The sequence below is a fragment of the Populus nigra genome, chromosome 4, assembly GCF_951802175.1.
Source record: "Populus nigra chromosome 4, ddPopNigr1.1, whole genome shotgun sequence".
In the NCBI taxonomy this organism is placed as follows: domain Eukaryota; kingdom Viridiplantae; phylum Streptophyta; class Magnoliopsida; order Malpighiales; family Salicaceae; genus Populus; species Populus nigra.
In genome coordinates, this window is record NC_084855.1 from 18,739,792 (window position 1) to 18,761,705 (window position 21,914).

Here is a 21,914-nt window from a genome sequence, read left to right on the forward strand (position 1 = left end):
TTTAACCCGGCCATCCATTCGGACGCCATTAGCCAAAGCTAATCATTCTTTGTCCCGGTCATCCGTTTGGATGCCATTAGCCGAAGCTAATCACTCTTTTGTCCCGGCCATCCGTTTGGATGCCATTAGCCGAAGCTAATCACTCTTTTGTCCCGGCCATCCGTTTGGATGCCATTAGCCGAAGCTAATCACTCTTTTATCAACAATTAAGCGTTCGACAATTTAATATCGGTTCTAACAATATGGTAGTGCTCAAGTTAAAATGTTCTAAGGTTCAACGTATGAAAAAGAAAGGTGCAAGTCACCTACCTGTTCCACCTGTGGGTCGTTCCTGTCTTGATGATGGTCCAATCCTGACTGCACCACCTGAGACATCAATGGTCACAAATCAGCACAGTTGTATTTATTTTATTTTTGAATCACATTCATCATCGCACTTATTTCAATAGTTCACATGTTCACATTAAAGTGTTCCCTATTTTACACCATCATATCATGAAATTGTTATTAGCATTTAAGTCATTCCTGCCTAGGAGGCTTATTGTAGGAATCGGCAGCGAGAACCGGTTCGCTGCGGGCTGCCCAATTCGGCAGCGAGAACTGGTTCGCTGCGGGCTGCCAGTTTGGCAGCGAGAACTGCACCGCTGTTGGCGCCACAGTTTCGCTGCACAACGCACAACTCGGCAGCGAATATCACTTCGCTGCAGGAGGTTCAGCTGCGGCAGCGAAACAGAATTTCGCTGCGCAACACACAACTCGGCAGCGAATATTAATTCGCTGCAGCAGGTTCAGTTGCGGCAGCGAAACAGAATTTCGTTGCGCAACACACAACTAGGCAGCGAAACAGAATTTCGCTGCGCAACCCATAATCGGGAGCATCAATTTCAGCACAATCATCACAGTAGAACACCTTAATTCCAGCAACAAACATCACAGCAGAACACATTAATTCCAGCAACAACATCACATTAATTCCAGCAACAACATCACAGCAGAACACATTAATTCCAGCAACAATCATCACAGCAGAACACATTAATTCCAGCAACAACATCACAGCAGAACACATTAATTCCAGCAACAATCATCACAGCAGAACACATTAATTCCAGCAACAACATCACAGCAGAACACATTAATTCCCCCTAGTTAAAGCCGGCCCTCTACCATGATTTGTTAGATGTTCTGAAATTGACTTTATTTCACTTTTGTTTGCTTGTTCTCTTGGTTAATTTCAGCTTCCTTCACAGCTGGCTTAGGTCTTAGATCAATTCTTTTCTTAGGGTTTTTTTTTTTCTTCTTTATTTTCGTTTTTGATCTTATGGGGGAGAGGAAGAGAGTTTCATGACCCATACCTTCTGAATTTAACTAAGTTTGAGGAAGGTTTGACACTATTCAGCTGCTGGTTCTCCTTCTTCTTCTTTTTTTCTCTCACGTTTTTTTTTTTTTTTTTTTTCCGGCTCTCCTTTGCCTCTCCTCTATGCAGCTGCCCACTCCTCTCTCAAGGTCTCATCTCTCCCTCACAAGTTCACAAAGTAATCTCTACTGGTCTGATTTACGTTTCTGTTGTGAAAGGGGAAGGGAAGAACGGCATGCAGCTGCTGGATTTGGAAGGAGATGGGTCATTCTCTCTCCCCTCTTTGTATTTATACTACCCATCCAATGAAATGGGTTGTTTGGGGGTTGGTTTAGGTGTGTCCTTATCCTTGTTTGGTTTATCTAAAACCAGTTTTACCCCTCCCTCCCAGCTCTGCGTCACTGTTCATTGAGAAATCGGCAGCGAAAACTGCATCACTGCCGATTTTTGCATCGGCAGCAAAAACTGCATCGCTGCCGATTTCTGCATCGGCAGCAAAAACTGCGTCGCTGCCGATTCAGAATCGGCAGCGGAACTACGTCGCTGCCGATTTCTGCATCAGCAGCGAAAACTGCATCCATCATCATCCCTCTCTCTCTAAATATATATATATATATATATATATATATATATATATATATTTTCCTTTGGGTGTTTACATTCTCCCCTCCTAAATATGAATTTCGTCCTCGAAATTTAAGAAGTTTTCACACTCCATACCTGGTAGATCAAATAAAGTGGGGTACTTTTTTCTCATCTCAGCCTCCCTCTCCCAAGTTTCCTCTTCTACTTGAGCATTTCACCATAAGATTCTAACAATGGGGATCTTTTTGCTCCGCAACTCCTTCACTTCTTGATCTAGTATCCGTATGGGCCTCAATTCCAATGTTAAGTCTTCCTTGACCTCTATTGGGACCTGGGGTAGAACTCGGGCAGGGTCTACGTTAGCCTTCCTTAACAAGGAGACATGGAACACATCATGGACCCTGGCTAACTGTGGGGGCAATTCCACCTTGTAGGCTACTGGTCCAACTCGTTGTAAGATTTTGAAGGGTCCAATGAATCGGGGAGTTAACTTCCCTTTCAATCCAAATCGTAACAAGTTCTTCCATGGGGCTACCTTCAGGAACACCTGGTCCCCCGTACTGAACTCGAGAGGTCTTCTCCTCACATCGGCATACTTCTTCTGTCTATCCTGTGCGGCTTTGATGCGATCCCTGATAATTCTCACTTTCTCCGTGGTGACTTGAACTAACTCTGCGCCATATAACTTCCGGTCCCCAATTTCTTCCCAACATAAAGGAGTTCTACACCTCCTACCATACAAGGCTTCATATGGGGCCATCCCTATTGTGGCTTGGTGACTATTGTTATAAGTGAACTCCACCAATGCCATGTGTTCCTCCCAGTTTCCTCCAAATGCTAGCACACATGCCCGTAATAGGTCTTCCAAGACTTGAATGACTCTTTCCGATTGGCCATCCGTTTGGGGGTGAAACGCAGTGCTCATGTCCAATCTTGTTCCCAAGGCATGTTGTATGCTCGGCCAAAGTCGAGAGGTGAACCTAGGATCTCGATCCGATACAATGGACACCGGAATCCCATGAAGTCGTACCACCTCATTTATGTAGATCTTGGCAAGCTTGTCCACCGAGTCGGTCATCTTTACAGGCAAGAATAGTGCGGATTTCGTCAACCGATCTACAATGACCCATATCGCATCATTTCCTTTTCTCCCCTTGGGAAATCCTGACACGAAATCCATGGTGATCATCTCCCACTTCCATTCTGGAATTTGTAATGGCTGTAATGGTCCCGCAGGCCTTTGGTGTTCAACCTTGACTTGTTGACATATCCCACACTTTGACACATACTCAGCTATTTCCCTTTTCATATTAGGCCACCAATAGAGGTGTTTCAGGTCTCGGTACATTTTAGTGCTGCCAGGATGTATGGAGAATTTGGACTCATGTGCTTCTTGCAGAACCATACGTTTGACTGTTTCGTCATCAGGCACGTACAACCGTTGTCCCATCATCAAGGATCCATCCTCCGCTACTCGGAATTTCATTTCTACCCCGGCCTCCACATTCTTCCTAATCTTGGATCCCACCTTGTCATGGAATTGGGCATGTAGTATCTGTTCTCGATACGTTGGTCGCACCAATAATTGGGCTACTAACCCACCTCTTGCATCAATTCCCAAATCTGCACCCAACTCTTTTAATTCTGCCAATTGCCGCTCCTTTCCTACTGTTAAGCTTCCCAAGGAGGCTTTATTTTTGCGACTGAGGGCATCTGCCACCACATTTGCTTTCCCCGGGTGGTATTCTATGGTGCAATCATAATCCTTAATGAGCTCTATCCACCTTCTTTGCCGCATGTTCAACTCCTTTTGCGACATCAGATACTTCAGGCTCTTATGATCAGTAAAAATTTGGGTTCGAGACCCATACAAATAGTGTCTCCATATCCTCAAGGCAAATACTACAGCTGCCAACTCCAGGTCGTGCACCGGGTAGTTCACCTCATGAGTCTTTAGTTGCCTTGATGCATAGGCGATCACCTTCCCATGTTGCATCAGAACACACCCCAATCCCTTCCCCGAGGCATCACTATATACCACAAAACCCTCAGTCCCTGAGGGGAGAGTTAAGACTGGAGCAGTGGTGAGCCTCCTCTTCAATTCTTGGAAGCTAGCCTCACATTCTTCCGACCACACCCACTTCTTATCCTTCCTAGTTAGCTGGGTCAAAGGGGTTGCAATCAGGGAAAAACCTTCGATAAATCTCCGATAGTATCCTGCAAGTCCCAGGAAACTACGTATTTCAGTGACTGAAGTCGGTCTTTCCCATTTCAAGACTGCTTCGACTTTTTGAGGGTCGACAAAAACACCTTCAACTGAAATGACATGTCCCAAAAACGTCACCCTTTTCAGCCAAAATTCACATTTACTCAATTTTGCATATAACTGGTGATCTCTCAAGGTTTGTAAGGTTTGTCTCAAGTGTTCTTCGTGTTCCTTGAAAGAATTCGAGTACACCAGTATATCATCAATGAATACCACCACAAACTTATCCAGGTATGGTTGGAAAACCCGATTCATCAAATCCATGAAGAGAGCTGGGGCGTTCGTCAACCCGAATGGTAACACCAAAAATTCATAGTGTCCGTAACGAGTTCTAAATGCGGTCTTTGCTACATCCGCTTCTTTAATCTTCATCTGATAGTACCCTGATCTCAGATCTATCTTCGAGAATGCCCTCGCTCCCTTTAATTGGTCGAACAAATCATCTATCTGAGGTAACGAATACTTGTTTTTCATTGTTATTTTGTTCAACTGTCGATAGTCAATACAAAGCCTATGGGTTCCATCTTTCTTTCTTACAAATAGGACCGGTGCTCCCCAAGGAGAATTACTGGGTCGTATGAACCCCTTGTCTAATAATTCCTGTAATTGAGTCTTTAACTCGTTCAGTTCTGCTGGAGCCATCCGATACGGTTGTTGGGCTATGGGTGGGACTCCAGGAAAAGTGTCTATAGACACCTCTACCTCTCGCTCCGGGGGTAGTCCTGGTAGTTCTTCTGGAAACACATCTGGGAAATCCTTCACCACAAGAATATCCTTCAATCGTGGACCTTCATCATCAGAGTTTAAGATGTATGCGAGGTATCCCATACATCCCTTTCTTAACAGTTTTTGGGCTGTTACCACCGATATTAGAGCATTCAGTTTGGGAAATCTCTCTCCTTCAAAAGTCATTTTCTCGCACTTAGGTGTTTGGAAAGTAACAGTTTTAGCATAACAGTCTATTAGTGCCTTGTATTTACTCAACCAATCCATGCCTAGTATTATGTCAAAATCATGCAGCTCTAAGGGAATCAAGTCTACTTCTGTTTCATACCCGGATAAACTAACCCCCACATCCACATATACAATATTTGTTTCAACCATGTTTCCCATTGGAGTTCCAATTACAAACCCCTTCTCTACTATTTCTACTTCCTTTCTCAATTTAGTGATACTTCTCTTAGCAATGAACGAGTGGGTGGCACCCGGATCAAACAATACATGCATATTAAAATCATTCAACAGTAGTGTACCTGCCACCACATCCGATGCAGCCCTGGCCTCCTCCTGTGTCAGGTGGAAGACCCTCCCTGGGGTCCGATCATTTTGTGCCCTCGGCTTCCCTCGACTGGAGTTTGCCCCTGATTGAGAAGATCTCACTGGCCTATTAACGGTGACTGACTGCTGGTGGCTCTGACTGGGCTGTCTATAGCTCTGTACTTGTCCGGTGTTCCTTTTGGGGCAGTCCCTCTTGTAATGACCTTTCCCACCACAGTAATGACACCCTTGGCTAAGATACTGGCAGTTCCTCCACCTATGACCCTCTCCTCTGCACACAAAACATCGCCCAGGGGAAACTGAGCAGTCCCCAGGGTGTTTTTGTCCACATTTTTCACAAAAAGGATAGTCAACTCCCCTACGGTCACCGGTCCTAGTTGAAGAGTTTGCCCTCAAGTGAGACTGTCCCGCCATCATTCTCCCACTTGACTGTTGGTGAGGCGGTAATATCAAACTCCCCTTCTTTCCGTGCTGCTCAAACACTCCACTTTTTCCTTTCTTCGGGTGCGGTGGTCTGCCGCTGAAATAGTCCCCATCTCTCTTTTTGCTTATACTCTGATACCCCCCTTGGCTTTCTCCAATACATGCCTCCAGAGCTTGTGCAGCCTCAATCAACTCCCTCACCGATTTAAATCGCAAGGCGATCAATCCTTGTCTCAAATCCTGTCGTAAACCATCTCTCAACTTTTCAATCATATGTTCCTCTGTCGGCACATAATGTGGGGCGAACAATGAGAGGTCATGGAATCTCCTTTCGTACTCCAATACTGACATATCACCCTGTCTTAATGCCAAGAACTCTTGTTCTTTCACCTTGCGATGATACTTGGAATAAAACTGATTCTCAAACTCTGTCTTGAAATCACTCCAAGTTAGGGTCTCAGTCGCACGCCTCAGCTGAACTGTTTCCCACCATGTCATGGCCCTATCAGATAGTAACTGGGATGCACAATTTACCCTCAAACCCTCGGGTATGCTTATTTGAATCATTGTCTTTTCTACCTTCCTGATCCATCTTCCAGCTATCTCTGCATCTTGTTCCCCCATATACGGTTCACAGCCCATTTCCCTCATACTCTTGACTAGTCGCACCAGTGGTACCACATTATCCATGGTCATGCTGGTCGTAGGGGCTGCTGGTGGATTCTGCGTGGTAGGGGTTGTTTGTGCTGCTGAATTAGCCATGCCTTCCATCACTGCTTTAACTATTTGTACAAGGAGTCCTGCATCTACATATTGTGGGGGCACACCAGTTGGAACAGTAGATGGCTGTGCTTCTGGTCTTTCTCGCTGCTCCATTGCGACTGAGGGTGTTCCCTCTGTCTGATGAGGCCTCGGGCCTTCTCCTGCCATCGTATCTTCCCCCTGCAAGGTTTCGGGCGGTATTATCGGAGCATGAGATGCCGTATCATCTAGATCTTCGTCTTGCCAACCTTGGGCACCTCGGTTCATGCCCCTCCTTTCTAAGGACGGCGGCTCAGTTTGTGTCCCTTGTCGGGCGCGTACCATCCTGAAATTCATCGCAACAACACATTTATTAATGATCCTCAGGATCCATACCAAGGGCTCTGATACCAACTGTAACGACTCGGATTTCTAAGCCCAACAATAGTAAATTTTTTTTTTTATATATATATTTAATACACCTGGTGCCGGTAATCAAAGAACTTGAATCCTTACATCATCAAAATACAACCCATACAATCAACAGTTCATTCAAAAGCGAATCTTACACAAACACATAATATTAGTGTTGCATGATTTGAAATTCATATTAAAAATATATATACATGGACATGAGTTTGCATTCTTATACTACTAATAGCCATCACAAAATTTTAAACAAAAAGGGTCTAATAAAAGTTATACATTCAGTACATTGATCCCTACAAAATACATTGTGAGTTCGAATGCATCTACTTAATTCTTTGCAAAAGTAGGTTCCCATGTATTGGGTATCCTAGACATCTTATTGGTGTGACGTCCCTACAGCAGTACAAAACATTTAAGAGAAAACAAATACTTAATAATAATAATAATATTGGTAACTAACGGCCTAACAATTAAATAAGCATTAACATTTATAATTTCTTCATGTATTTGATGTAACAATTAGTAGTACATATAGATACACAAGTTTTCAAATGCCATTCGCCGAAACTAGTCGTTTATTTGTCCCGGCTATCCATCCGGATTCCATAGCAATAGCTGCGTCACTGCCAATCCTAAAATCGGCAGCCGAAACTACATCGCTGCCGATCAAGGAATCGGCAGCGAAACTGGGTCACTGCCGAATTCTGTATCGGCAGCGAAGACTGCATCGCTGCCGATCCAAAATCGGCAGCGGAAACTGCGTCGCTGCCGATTTCTGTATCGGCAGCGGAAACTAGGTCGCTGCCGATTTCTGTATCGGCAGCGAATACTGTGTCGCTGCCGATCCAGAATCGGCAGCGGAACTGCGTCGCTGCCGATTTCTGTATCGGCAGCGGAAACTAGGTCGCTGCCGATTTCTGTATCGGCAGCGCATACTGTGTCGCTGCCGATCCAGAATCGGCAGCGGAACTGCGTCCCTGCCGATTTCTGTATCGGCAGCGGAAACTAGGTCGCTGCCGATTTCTGTATCGGCAGCGAATACTGTGTCGCTGCCGATCCAGAATCGGCAGCGGAACTGCGTCGCTGCCGATTTCTGTATCGGCAGCGGAAACTAGGTCGCTGCCGATTTCTATATCGGCAGCGAATACTGGGTCGCTGCCGATCCAGAATCGGCAGCGGAACTGCGTCGCTGCCGATCCACAATCGGCAGCGAAATCATCCCTTTTTAACCCGGCCATCCATTCGGACGCCATTAGCCGAAGCTAATCACTCTTTTGTCCCGGCCATCCGTTTGGATGCCATTAGCCGAAGCTAATCACTCTTTTGTCCCGGCCATCCGTTTGGATGCCATTAGCCGAAGCTAATCACTCTTTTGTCCCGGCCATCCATTCGGATGCCATTAGCCGAAGCTAATCACTCTTTGTCCCGGCCATCCGTTTGGATGCCATTAGCCGAAGCTAATCACTCTTTTATCAACAATTAAGCGTTCGACAATTTAATATCGGTTCTAACAATATGGTAGTACTCAAGTTAAAATGTTCTAAGGTTCAACGTATGAAAAAGAAAGGTGCAAGTCACCTACCTGTTCCACCTGTGGGTCGTTCCTGTCTTGATGATGGTCCAATCCCGACTGCACCACCTGAGACATCAATGGTCACAAATCAGCACAGTTGTATTTATTTTATTTTTGAATCACATTCATCATCACACTTATTTCAATAGTTCACATGTTCACATTAAAGTGTTCCCTATTTTACACCATCATATCATGAAATTGTTATTAGCATTTAAGTCATTCCTGCCTAGGAGGCTTATTGTAGGAATCGGCAGCGAGAACCGGTTCGCTGCGGGCTGCCCAATTCGGCAGCGAGAACTGGTTCGCTGCGGGCTGCCAGTTCGGCAGCGAGAACTGCACCGCTGTTGGCGCCACAGTTTCGCTGCACAACGCACAACTCGGCAGCGAATATCACTTCGCTGCAGGAGGTTCAGCTGCGGCAGCGAAACAGAATTTCGCTGCGCAACACACAACTCGGCAGCGAATGTTAATTCGCTGCAGGAGGTTCAGCTGCGGCAGCGAAACAGAATTTCGCTGCGCAACACACAACTAGGCAGCGAATATTAATTCGCTGCAGCAGGTTCAGTTGCGGCAGCGAAACAGAATTTCGCTGCGCAACCCATAATCGGGAGCATCAATTTCAGCACAATCATCACAGTAGAACACCTTAATTCCAGCAACAAACATCACAGCAGAACACATTAATTCCAGCAACAACATCACAGCAGAACACATTAATTCCAGCAACAATCATCACAGCAGAACACATTAATTCCAGCAACAACATCACAGCAGAACACATTAATTCCAGCAACAATCATCACAGCAGAACACATTAATTCCAGCAACAACATCACAGCAGAACACATTAATTCCCCCTAGTTAAAGCCGCCCCTCTACCATGATTTGTTAGATGTTCTGAAATTGACTTTATTTCACTTTTGTTTGCTTGTTCTCTTGGTTAATTTCAGCTTCCTTCACAGCTGGCTTAGGTCTTAGATCAATTCTTTTCTTAGGGTTTTTTTTTTCTTCTTTATTTTCGTTTTTGATCTTACGGGGGAGAGGAAGAGAGTTTCATGACCCATACCTTCTGAATTTAACTAAGTTTGAGGAAGGTTTGACACTATTCAGCTGCTGGTTCTCCTTCTTCTTCTTTTTTCTCTCACGTTTTTTTTTTTTTTTTTTTTTCCGGCTCTCCTTTGCCTCTCCTCTATGCAGCTGCCCACTCCTCTCTCAAGGTCTCATCTCTCCCTCACAAGTTCACAAAGTAATCTCTACTGGTCTGATTTACGTTTCTGTTGTGAAAGGGGAAGGGAAGAACGGCATGCAGCTGCTGGATTTGGAAGGAGATGGGTCATTCTCTCTCCCCTCTTTGTATTTATACTACCCATCCAATGAAATGGGTTGTTTGGGGGTTGGTTTAGGTGTGTCCTTATCCTTGTTTGGTTTATCTAAAACCAGTTTTACCCCTCCCTCCCAGCTCTGCGTCACTGTTCATTGAGAAATCGGCAGCGAAAAATATATATATATATATTTTCCTTTGGGTGTTTACATATTCGTTGGCTGATTGAAGCAAAGGTCCGATTATCAGGTGAGTCCTCCAATTCTTTCATTTCACACATGCCTAGAACAGGTAAAAGCACTTTTGCAAAGAAATGTCGTGCAAAACGACTGAAAGTCTGTCACAAATGTGCCAGATGGACTTGCAATGCAACATGTCGTTCTTTAGGAATGGTATCTATAAACCGTGAAGATAAAATACAATTCATTAAGGATGGCCTGAGTAAGGGGTCTTTAGATAATCTTTTGTTGACCCTTGAGACGCATCCTAGTGGAGATGTGCATCGTGCAATTCATGATTTATGGCCCCATTTTCATAAAGAACATGATAGACTTAGTCTTGGGAATCTGACTAAAAAAGACCCTGTTTGCCAGTTTTTAAGAAAACTGGATGGGAAGCCTATCCCCGACCCATAGAGGGCGTTTAAGCCGTTCTTGGACGTAAAACCAAGGGAAGATGTGAGCCACAATCACAACTACCTGTACATATACATGCTTTTTTCAAAATAAATAAATAAATAAAGAGAGAGAGAGTGTGAGACTCCAGCTGGCCTACATATAGGTGGTATGATTGCATCTTCAATTTCTCTTCTATAAAATCTTCTCTTCCTTCCCCTCATTTCTACTCATCCCTTACATTAGACAGATATAGAAGCGTGTAGAAATGGCAGGTTCCTCAAGTTATCACATAAAAAATATTTGTGTTTTCGGTGGATCCAGTCCTGGGAAGGAAATAGCTTTTTTAGAAGCAGCAAATCATCTTGGTCAGGTACTAGCTGAGAGAAAGATTCATTTAGTGTATGGGGGAGGCAGCCTTGGGTTAATGGGGGGTGTGGCGATAACTGCATTTTTAGGAGGTAGTCAAGTTTTGGGGGTCGTCCCTGAAGCTTTAACAAAAGGGGACATCATTGGAAGAACAATTGGAGAGGAACTACAGGTCTCCACAATGTTTGATCGAATGAATACAATGTTTAACCATGCTGATGCCTTCATTGCCTTACCAGGTGGTCTGGGCACATTGGAAGAGATCTTTCATATTTCCTCTTGGGCCCAACTTCACATTCACCATAAACCTATAGGTTTGCTCAATGTTAATGGTTTTTATGATACTTTGTTGTCTTTTCTTGATCAAGCTGTGGAACAGGAATTTCTAACATCTTCGGCACGACAAATCATAATCTCTGCTGCTACTGCTGAACAATTGATCGACAAACTACAATCTTTCACCCCTGTAATTGATCCTTCCATGAGTCGCATCAATTGGTCAACTACAGAAAGCCGTAAAAAAGCTTAGATTGGATTTGAGCCTTCATTTGTGAATCCTTGTGTCTTTTGGTTTTATTTCTCACATAGTATTTTGTTCTGTTATTTTTTATATTTGAGTGTGTTTCAGGTTTGTCAGTGTTCGTTGTTTCAGGTGATGTCTTCTATACTCTATCTTTCTACCTTAGGACATTGAGGACAATGTCTCGTTTTGGTTGGGGGGAGAGGGTAGTAGTATTTTAGTTCGTGGATGATTTCTCTGTCCCTAGGGGCCGTGTCGGCTGTCGAATCCACGCCTCACCCGTGACAGCAGTTCGTCGATGATTTCTCTGTCCCTAGGGGCCGTGTCGGCTGTCGAATCCACGCGTCACCCGTGACAGTAGTTCGTTGATGATTTCTCAGTCCCTAGGGGCCCTGTCGGCTGTCGAATCCACGCGTCACCCGTGACTGCAGTTCGTCGATGATTTCTCAGTCCCTAGGGGCCCTGTCGGCTGTCGATTCCACGCGTCACCCGTGACACCAGTTCGTCGATGATTTCTCAGTCCCTAGGGGCCGTGTCGACTGTCGAATCCACGCCTCACCAGTGACAGCAGTTCGTGGATGATTTCTCTGTCCCTAGGGGCCGTGTCGGCTGTCGAATCCACTCGTCACCTGTGAGAGCAGTTCCTCGATGATTTCCCATTCCCTAGGGGCGGTGTCGGCTCTTGAATCCACGCGTCACCCGTGACAGCAGTTCGTGGATGATTTCTCAGTCCCTAGAGGCTGTGTCGGCTGTCGAATCCACGCGTCACCCGTGACAGCAGTTCGTCGATGATTTCTCAGTCCCTAGGGGCCCTGTCGGCTGTCGATTCCACGCGTCACCCGTGACACCAGTTCGTCGATGATTTCTCAGTCCCTAGGGGCCGTGTCAGCAGTCGAATCCACGCGTCACCCGTGACAGCAGTTCGTCGATGATTTCTCAGTCCCTAGGGGCCCTGTCGGCTGTCGAATCCACGCGTCACCCGTGACAGCAGTTCGTCGATGATTTCTCAGTCCCTAGGGGCCCTGTCGGCTGTCGAATCCACGCGTCACCCGTGCAGCAGTTCGTCGATGATTTCTCAGTCCCAAGGGGCCCTGTCGGCTGTCGAATCCACTTGTCACCCGTGAGAGCAGTTCGTTGATGATTTCTCAGTCCCTAGGGGCCCTGTCGGCTGTCGAATCCACGCGTCACCCGTGACAGCAGTTCGTCAATGATTTCTCAGTCCCTAGGGGCCCTGTCAGCTGTCGAATCCACGCCTCACCCGTGACAGCACTTCGTCGATGATTTCTCAGTCCCTAGGGGCCCTGTCGGCTGTCGAATCCACGCATCACCCGTGCAGCAATTCGTCGATGATTTCTCAGTCCCTAGGGGCCCTGTCGGATGTCGAATCCACGCGTCAACCGTGACAGCAGTTCGTCGATGATTTCTTCGTCCCTAGGGGCCATGTCTAATTATATAAGATACCTTTAATTTATGGTAAATATTCATCTTAAATGCAGGCCTATCACATAAATGAAAGAATTGATTGATGAGTTGAAGTACTGAAATTGAAAGGACAAAGAGATGGCCAAACTTAGAAAAGAGATGCTGGTGCAGTCCAAACTGGAACACTGTTCGGTAATTGGGTCATATCTGGAGCTGTAGATCTTGGATTTATGTCCATTTTATATGGATGGAAAGATAAGACATAGGCCTACAACTTTCATGTGCAGCCCAAGATTTAAAAAGGCCGTTTTCAAGTCCAAATTGTAGCAACAACGAAGAAATCCGAATCTGTCCTGCAGCCCAGACACTGTTCAGTGTTCAGCCCATATCTCAAGTTCTAGAAGTCCAAATGATCTCAAATTTTTACCCTGGAAAGATGAGACAATTTCCTAGAACTTTCATGATTCAAGTTTGTTCAAATTATGACGTCATCAATGACGTTTTTGGCAGACAAGAAGATAAGAATTGTCACCAAGTCAAGATGTGGCCACCCACTCATCAATTAGTCAACAAATCAATAGTTCCGAATTTTGGCCTATACAAGGAGGCATTTGCCATGTATTTAGGCATCTTGGTTTTCAGATCAAGATCATGCTCTTGCTCTCTCTTTATATTTTGTAATGCTTAAGTTTTGCTTATATTAATCTCTTGCTTATGCTTTTCATTTCCTTTCCTTGTTTATTTATGTTTCTTTCTTTCATTATGTCTAGCTAAATTAATTATGTCAAGGTGAAAAGGGTACACTAATGGTGTAAGAATAAGTATAATATAAACTTAACATGGACCTTAATGTTGGATACTAACATGCTTTATATTTGTTATCTTGTTCACTTTTAATACTTTGCTTGTTAAATGGTTAATCTAGATTTATGTTGTATAACACTTGGTACAACAAATACTTGGCACTTTCATAGCCCATACTGTATGGTATAACCGACACCTGAGCTATGAAAGGAACTTGATTTGTTGTTAACATAAGTTATAATCATGAATGCCTGACAACATTTACAAGTATTAGCATTATTCGAATAAGATAGCTAATGTAATCATGTTAACAATTTATAATCTGATTGGAACCTCCTTGTGTGTGGTTTCCAATTGAATAATAAGGGTTTATACTATACTTGTTTGAAATACCATTAGTGGATCCTCTAACCTTGACATTTGTTGTTATCATTGTTTAATCCTTACGTTAATCTTTCATCTCAAAGTTCTCATCAACTTCTTCCTCTTCTTCTTCACTATTATTATTATTATCACTATTATTATTATTATTGTTGTTGTTGTTACTATTGTTGTAGTGTTATTGTTGCTTATAATTTATACAAGTAACCTCCCTGTGGTTCCACCCCGATCTTACCGGGTTATTTATTACTTCGACACTCCTGCACTTGGGAGAAGACATCAATCTTTTGGTCGTGTCAGCTGTCGAATTAACGCGTCACCCGTGAGAGCAGGTCGTCGATGATTTCTCAGTGCTTAGGGGCCCTGTCGGCTGTCGAATCCACGCGTCACCTGTGACGACAGCTCGTCAATGATTTCTCAGTTTCTAGGGGCGGTGTCGGCTGTCGAATCAACTCGTCACCCGTGAGAGCAGTTCGTCGATGATTGCAGAGTCCCTAGGGGCTGTGTCGGCTGTCAAATCCACGCGTCACCCGTGACAGGAGTAGAACGATGATTTCTCTGTCCCTAGGGCGGTGTCGGCTGTCGAATCCAGACATCACCCGTGACAGGAGTTCGTCGATGATTTCTCAGTCCCTAGGGGCCGTGTGGGCTGTCGAATCCACGCGTCACCCGTGAGAGCAGTTCGTCGATGATTTCTCAGTCCCTAGGGGCCTTGTCAGTTGTCGAATCCATGCGTCACCCGTGACAGCAGTTCGTCGATGATTTCTCCGTCCCTAGGGGCCCTGTCGAATCCACTCGTCACATGTGAGAGCAGTTCGTCGATGATTGCTGAGTCCCTAGGGGCTGTGTCGGCTGTAGAATCCACGCGTCACCCGTGAAAGGAGTAGATCTATGATTTCTCAGTCCCTAGGGGCGGTGTCGGCTGTCCAATCCACGCGTCACCCGTGACAGCAGCTCGTCGATGATTTCTCAGTCCCTAGGGGTTGTGTCGGTTATGGAATCCAGGCGCCACCCGTGACAGCAGTACGTCGATGATTGCTGAGTCCCTAGGGGCTGTGCCGGATGTGGACTCCACGCGTCACCCGTGACAGCAGGTCGTCGGTGATTTCTCAGTTTCTAGGGGCTGTGTCGGCTGTTGAATCAACGCGTCACCCTTGAGAGCAGTTCGTCGTTGATTGCTAAGTCCCTAGGGGCTGTGTCGGCTGTCGAATCCACGCGTCACCCGTGACAGCAGGTCGTCGTTGATTTCTCAGTTTCTAGGGGCGGTGTCGGCTGCCGAATCAACGCGTCACCCGTGAGAGCAGTTCGTCGATGATTGCTGAGTCCCTAGGGGCTGTGTCGGAAGTCGAATCCACGCGTCACCCGTGACAGCAGCTCGTCGATGATTTCTCAGTTTCTAGGGGCAGTGTCGGCTGTCGAATCAACACATCACCCTTGAGAGCAGTTCGTCGTTGATTTCTCAGTCCCTAGGGGTTGTGTCGGTTATGGAATCTAGGCGCCACCCGTGACAGCAGTACGTCGATGATTGCTGAGTCCCTAGGGGCTGTGTCGGATGTGGACTCCACGCGTCACCCGTGACAGCGGTACGTCGATGATTGCTGAGTCCCTAGGGGCTGTGTCGGATGTCGAATCCACGAGTCACCCGTGACAGCAGGTCGTCGCTGATTTCTCAGTTTCTAGGGGCCGTGTCGGCTGTGGAATCCACGCGTTCCCGTGACAGCAGCTCGTCAATGATTTCTCAGTGTCTAGGGGCAGTGTCGGTTGTCGAATCAACGCGTCACCCGTGAGAGCAGGTCGTCGATGATTTCTCAGTCCCTAGGGGCCCTGTCGGCTGTCGAATCCACGCGTCACCCGTGACTACAGCTCTTCGATGATTTCTCAGTTTCTAGGGGCGGTGTCGGCTGTCGAATCAACGCGTCACCCGTGAGAGCAGTTCGTCGATGATTGTTGAGTCCCTAGGGGCTGTGTCGGCTGTCGAATCCGCGCGTCACCCATGACTGCAGGTCGTCGTTGATCTCTCAGTTTCTAGGGGCTGTGTCGGCTGTGGAGTCCACGCGTCACCCGTGACAGCAGCTCGTCGATGATTTCTCAGTTTCTAGGGGCAGTGTCGGCTGTCGAATCCACGCGTCACCCGTGACAGCAGCTCGTCGATGATTTTTTAGTTTCTAGGGGCGGTGTCGGCTGTCGAATCAACGCGTCACCCGTGAGAGCAGTTCGTCGATGATTGCTGAGTCCCTAGGTGCTGTGTCGGCTGTGGAATCCACGCGTCACCCGTGACAGCAGGTCGTCGTTGATTTCTCAGTTTCAAGGGGCTGTGTCGGCTGTGGAGTCCACGCGTCACCCGTGACAGCAGCTCGTCGATGATTTCTCAGTGTCTAGGGGCCCTGTCGGATGTCGATTCCACGCGTCACCCGTGACAGCAGCTCGTCGATGATTTCTCAGTTTCTAGGGGCAGTGTCGGCTGTCGAATCCACGCGTCACCCGTGACAGCAGCTCGTCGATGATTTCTTAGTTTCTAGGGGCGGTGTCGGCTGTCGAATCAACGCGTCACCCTTGAGAGCAGTTCGTCGTTGATTGCTGAGTCCCTAGGGGCTGTGTCGGCTGTCGAATCCACGCGTCACCCATGACAGCAGGTCGTCGTTGATTTCTCAGTTTCTAGGGGCGGTGTCGGCTGCCGAATCAACGCGTCACCCGTGAGAGCAGTTCGTCGATGATTGCTGAGTCCCTAGGGGCTGTGTCGGCTGTGGAATCCACGCGTCACCCGTGACAGCAGGTCGTCGTTGATTTCTCAGTTTCTAGGGGCCCTGTCGGATGTCGAATCCACGCGCCACCCGTGACAGCAGCTCGTCGATGATTTCTCAGTTTCTAGGGGCAGTGTCGGCTGGCGAATCAACGTGTCACCCTTGAGAGCAGTTCGTCGTTGATTGCTGAGTCCTAGGGGCGGTGTCGGCTACCGAATCAACGCGTCACCCGTGGGAGCAGTTCGTCAATGATTGCTGAGTCCCTAGGGGCTCTGTCGGCTGTCGAATCAACGCGTCACCCGTGAGAGCAGTTCGTCGATGATTGTTGAGTCCCTAGGGGCTGTGTCAGCTGTCGAATCCACGCGTCACCCGTGAAAGCAGGTCGTCGTTGATTTCTCAGTTTCTAGGGGCTGTGTCGGCTGTTGAGTCCACGCGTCACCCGTGACAGCAGCTTGTCGATGATTTCTCAGTGTCTAGGGGCCCTGTCGGATGTCGAATCCACGCGTCACCCGTGACAGCAGCTCGTCGATGATTTCTCAGTTTCTAGGGGCAGTGTCGGCTGTCGAATCCACGCGTCACCCTTGAGAGCAGTTCGTCGTTGATTTTTCAGTCCCTAGGGGTTGTGTCGCTTATGGAACCCAGGCGCCACCCGTGACAGCAGTACGTTGATGAATGCTGAGTCCGTAGGGGCTGTGTCGGATGTGGAATCCACGCGTCACCCGTGACGGCAGCTCGTCGATGATTTCACAGTTTCTAAGGGCAGTGTCGGCTGTCGAATCAACGCGTCATCCTTGAGAGCAGTTCGTCGTTGATTGCTGAGTCCCTAGGGGCTGTGTCGGCTGTCGAATCCACGCGTCACCCATGACAGCAGGTCGTCGTTGATTTCTCAGTTTCTAGGGGCGGTGTCGGCTGCCGAATCAACGCGTCACCCGTGAGAGCAGTTCGTCGATGATTGCTGAGTCCCTAGGGGCTGTGTCGGCTGTGGAATCCACGCGTCACCCGTGACAGCAGGTCGTCGTTGATTTCTCAATTTCTAGGGGCTGTGTCGGCTATTGAATCCACGCGTCACCCGTGACAGCAGCTCGTCGATGATTTCTCAGTTTCTAGGGGCCGTGTCGGCTGTCGAATCAATGCGTCACCCTTGAGAGCAGTTCGTCGTGGATTGCTGAGTCCTTAGGGGCTGTGTCGGCTGTCGAATCCACGCGTCACCCATGACAGCAGGTCGTCATTGATTTCTCAGTTTCTAGGGGCGGTGTCGGCTGCCGAATCAACGCGTCACCCGTGAGAGCAGTTCGTCGATGATTGCTGAGTCCCTAGGGGCTGTGTCGGCTGTGGAATCCACGCGTCACCCGTGACAGCAGGTCGTCGTTGATTTCTCAGTTTCTAGGGGCTGTGTCGGCTGTTGAGTCCACGCGTCACCCGTGACAGCAGCTTGTCGATGATTTCTCAGTGTCTAGGGGCCCTGTCGGATGTCGAATCCACGCGTCACCCGTGACAGCAGCTCGTCGATGATTTCTCAATGTCTAGGGGCCCTGTCGGATGTCGATTCCACGCGTCACCCGTGACAGCAGCTCGTCGATGATTTCTCAGTTTCTAGGGGCAGTGTCGGCTGTCGAATCCACGCGTCACCCGTGACAGCAGCTCGTTGATGATTTCTTAGTTTCTAGGGGCGGTGTCGGCTGTCGAATCAACGCGTCACCCGTGAGAGCAGTTCGTCGATGATTGCTGAGTCCCTAGGGGCTGTGTCGGCTGTGGAATCCACGCGTCACCCGTGACAGCAGGTCGTCGTTGATTTCTCAGTTTCTAGGGGCTGTGTCGGCTGTGGAGTCCACGCGTCACCCGTGACAGCAGCTCGTCGATGATTTCTCAGTGTCTAGGGACCCTGTCGGATGTCGATTCCACGCGTCACCCGTGACAGCAGCTCGTCGATGATTTCTCAGTTTCTAGGGGCAGTGTCGGCTGTCGAATCCACGCGTCACCCGTGACAGCAGCTCGTCGTTGATTTCTCAGTCCCTAGGGGTTGTGTCGGTTATGGAATCTAGGCGCCACCCGTGACAGCAGTACGTCGATGATTGCTGAGTCCCTAGGGGCTGTGTCGGATGTGGACTCCACGCGTCACCCGTGACAGTGGTACGTCGATGATTGCTGAGTCCCTAGGGGCTGTGTCGGATGTCGAATCCACGAGTCACCCGTGACAGCAGGTCGTCGCTGATTTCTCAGTTTCTAGGGGCCGTGTCGGCTGTGGAATCCACGCGTCCCCGTGACAGCAGCTCGTCAATGATTTCTCAGTGTCTAGGGGCAGTGTCGGTTGTCGAATCAACGCGTCACCCGTGAGAGCAGGTCGTCGATGATTTCTCAGTCCTAAGGGGCCCTGTCGGCTGTCGAATCCACGCGTCACCCGTGACTACAGCTCTTCGATGATTTCTCAGTTTCTAGGGGCGGTGTCGGCTGTCGAATCAACGCGTCACCCGTGAGAGCAGTTCGTCGATGATTGTTGAGTCCCTAGGGGTTGTGTCGGCTGTCGAATCCGCGCGTCACCCATGACTGCAGGTCGTCGTTGATCTCTCAGTTTCTAGGGGCTGTGTCGGCTGTGGAGTCCACGCGTCACCCGTGACAGCAGCTCGTCGATGATTTCTCAGTTTCTAGGGGCAGTGTCCGCTGTCGAATCCACGCGTCACCCGTGACAGCAGCTCGTCGATGATTTTTTAGTTTCTAGGGGCGGTGTCGGCTGTCGAATCAACGCGTCACCCGTGAGAGCAGTTCGTCGATGATTGCTGAGTCCCTAGGTGCTGTGTCGGCTGTGGAATCCACGCGTCACCCGTGACAGCAGGTCGTCGTTGATTTCTCAGTTTCAAGGGGCTGTGTCGGCTGTGGAGTCCACGCGTCACCCGTGACAGCAGCTCGTCGATGATTTCTCAGTGTCTAGGGGCCCTGTCGGATGTCGATTCCACGCGTCACCCGTGACAGCAGCTCGTCGATGATTTCTCAGTTTCTAGGGGCAGTGTCGGCTGTCGAATCCACGCGTCACCCGTGACAGCAGCTCGTCGATGATTTCTTAGTTTCTAGGGGCGGTGTCGGCTGTCGAATCAACGCATCACCCTTGAGAGCAGTTCGTCGTTGATTGCTGAGTCCCTAGGGGCGGTGTCGGCTGTCGAATCCACGCGTCACCCGTGACAGCAGCTCGTCGATGATTTTTTAGTTTCTAGGGGCGGTGTCGGCTGTCGAATCAACGCGTCACCCGTGAGAGCAGTTCGTCGATGATTGCTGAGTCCCTAGGTGCTGTGTCGGCTGTGGAATCCACGCGTCACCCGTGACAGCAGGTCATCGTTGATTTCTCAGTTTCAAGGGGCTGTGTCGGCTGTGGAGTCCACGCGTCACCCGTGACAGCAGCTCGTCGATGATTTCTCAGTGTCTAGGGGCCCTGTCGGATGTCGATTCCACGCGTCACCCGTGACAGCAGCTCGTCGATGATTTCTCAGTTTCTAGGGGCAGTGTCGGCTGTCGAATCCACGCGTCACCCGTGACAGCAGCTCGTCGATGATTTCTTAGTTTCTAGGGGCGGTGTCGGCTGTCGAATCAACGCGTCACCCTTGAGAGCAGTTCGTCGTTGATTGCTGAGTCCCTAGGGGCTGTGTCGGCTGTCGAATCCACGCGTCACCCATGACAGCAGGTCGTCGTTGATTTCTCAGTTTCTAGGGGCGGTGTCGGCTGCCGAATCAACGCGTCACCCGTGAGAGCAGTTCGTCGATGATTGCTGAGTCCCTAGGGGCTGTGTCGGCTGTGGAATCCACGCGTCACCCATGACAGCAGGTCGTCGTTGATTTCTCAGTTTCTAGGGGCCCTGTCGGATGTCGAATCCACGCGCCACCCGTGACAGCAGCTCGTCGATGATTTCTCAGTTTCTAGGGGCAGTGTTGGCTGGCGAATCAACGTGTCACCCTTGAGAGCAGTTCGTCGTTGATTGCTGAGTCCCTAGGGGCAGTGTCGGCTACCGAATCAACGCGTCACCCGTGGGAGCAGTTCGTCAATGATTGCTGAGTCCCTAGGGGCTATGTCGGCTGTCGAATCAACGCGTCACCCGTGAGAGCAGTTCGTCGATGATTGTTGAGTCCCTAGGGGTTGTGTCAGCTGTCGAATCCACGCGTCACCCGTGACAGCAGGTCGTCGTTGATTTCTCAGTTTCTAGGGGCTGTGTCGGCTGTTGAGTCCACGCGTCACCCGTGACAGCAGCTTGTCGATGATTTCTCAGTGTCTAGGGGCCCTGTCGGATGTCGAATCCACGCGTCACCCGTGACAGCAGCTCGTCGATGATTTCTCAGTTTCTAGGGGCAGTGTCGGCTGTCGAATCCACGCGTCACCCTTGAGAGCAGTTCGTCGTTGATTTTTCAGTCCCCAGGGGTTGTGTCGCTTATGGAACCCAGGCGCCACCCGTGACAGCAGTACGTTGATGAATGCTGAGTCCGTAGGGGCTGTGTCGGATGTGGAATCCACGCGTCACCCGTGACGGCAGCTCGTCGATGATTTCACAGTTTCTAAGGGCAGTGTCGGCTGTCGAATCAACGCGTCATCCTTGAGAGCAGTTCGTCGTTGATTGCTGAGTCCCTAGGGGCTGTGTCGGCTGTCGAATCCACGCGTCACCCATGACAGCAGGTCGTCGTTGATTTCTCAATTTCTAGGGGCGGTGTCGGCTGCCGAATCAACGCGTCACCCGTGAGAGCAGTTCGTCGATGATTGCTGAGTCCCTAGGGGCTGTGTCGGCTGTGGAATCCACGCGTCACCCGTGACAGCAGGTCGTCGTTGATTTCTCAGTTTCTAGGGGCTGTGTCGGCTGTGGAGTCCACGCGTCACCCGTGACAGCAGCTCGTCGATGATTTCTCAGTGTCTAGGGGCCCTGTCGGATGTCGATTCCACGCGTCACCCGTGAAAGCAGCTCGTCGATGATTTCTCAGTGTCTAGGGGCCCTGTCGGATGTCGATTCCACGCGTCACCCGTGACAGCAGCTCGTCGATGATTTCTCAGTTTCTAGGGGCAGTGTCGGCTGTCGAATCCACGCGTCACCCGTGACAGCAGCTCGTTGATGATTTCTT

The 21,914-nt window shown here is 48.8% G+C and overlaps 1 pseudogene; it reads left to right on the top strand.

Moving 5' to 3' along the window:
* The window catches only part of LOC133691745 (uncharacterized), a 41,280-nt pseudogene that overhangs the window by 13,836 nt on the left and 5,530 nt on the right, over positions 1 to 21,914 (top strand).